This window comes from Penaeus monodon, chromosome 25, assembly GCF_015228065.2.
Source record: "Penaeus monodon isolate SGIC_2016 chromosome 25, NSTDA_Pmon_1, whole genome shotgun sequence".
Classification (NCBI taxonomy): domain Eukaryota; kingdom Metazoa; phylum Arthropoda; class Malacostraca; order Decapoda; family Penaeidae; genus Penaeus; species Penaeus monodon.
Window position 1 is genome coordinate 13,159,183 of NC_051410.1, and position 771 is coordinate 13,159,953.

Genomic DNA, 771 nt, shown 5'->3' on the forward strand with positions numbered 1-771 from the left:
CTCCGTCACTCACTTTCCTTGTTTCCTATATATTCTTTCGTTTTCCCTGTTTCCATTCTCCCCTTTTATGCATTCTTTCTCACCCATACTTTATTCATCCTGTGTCCAGCACCGTTTCCTTTTACTTTCCTTATTTCCATTTATTTTCTCATTTCCCTTCCTTTCCCTTCTCATTTACCCTACTTTTCTTCCTCACTTCTCTTCCTTTTCTTTTTTACTTCTCGTTATTTCCTTCCTTCCCCTCTTCTCTTCCACTTCCACTTATTTTTCATTTTTTTCATTTCTCCCTTGTCTTCCCTTCCTCTCCCTCTCTCAATTTCTCCTCTCTCTTTTTCTTTCTCTTTCCTCCCTTCCCGATCTCACTCTCTCGTCTTCTTTTCTTCCTTACGTACTTTCCTTCATATTTTTCTCTCCAATCTTATCCCATCAAACCGTCCCCTCCTCACTTTTCCTCCTTGATTTCCTCTCTTCCTTCCGTCCTCTATCTTCTCTCCCCTTTCTCTACTTCCCTCTTTTATCCGGACTCCTTTCCCTCCACTCTCCTCACTTTCAAATCCTAACCTCTCTTTCCCTCCTTCCCTTTTATCCCCTCATCTCGTCTCCCTCCATCCTTTTCCCTTCTTTCCTCCCTCTTCTCCCCATCTCTCCTTTCCTTCTCCACTTCTACGACGGCGAAAAAACGTCCCCACGGCAGGAAATGACTCGGAAATGGGGCGGGCGGTCACCGTAGACTTGTGTTGGTCAGGGTGCTGTGTGCGCCTGAAGCCGGTC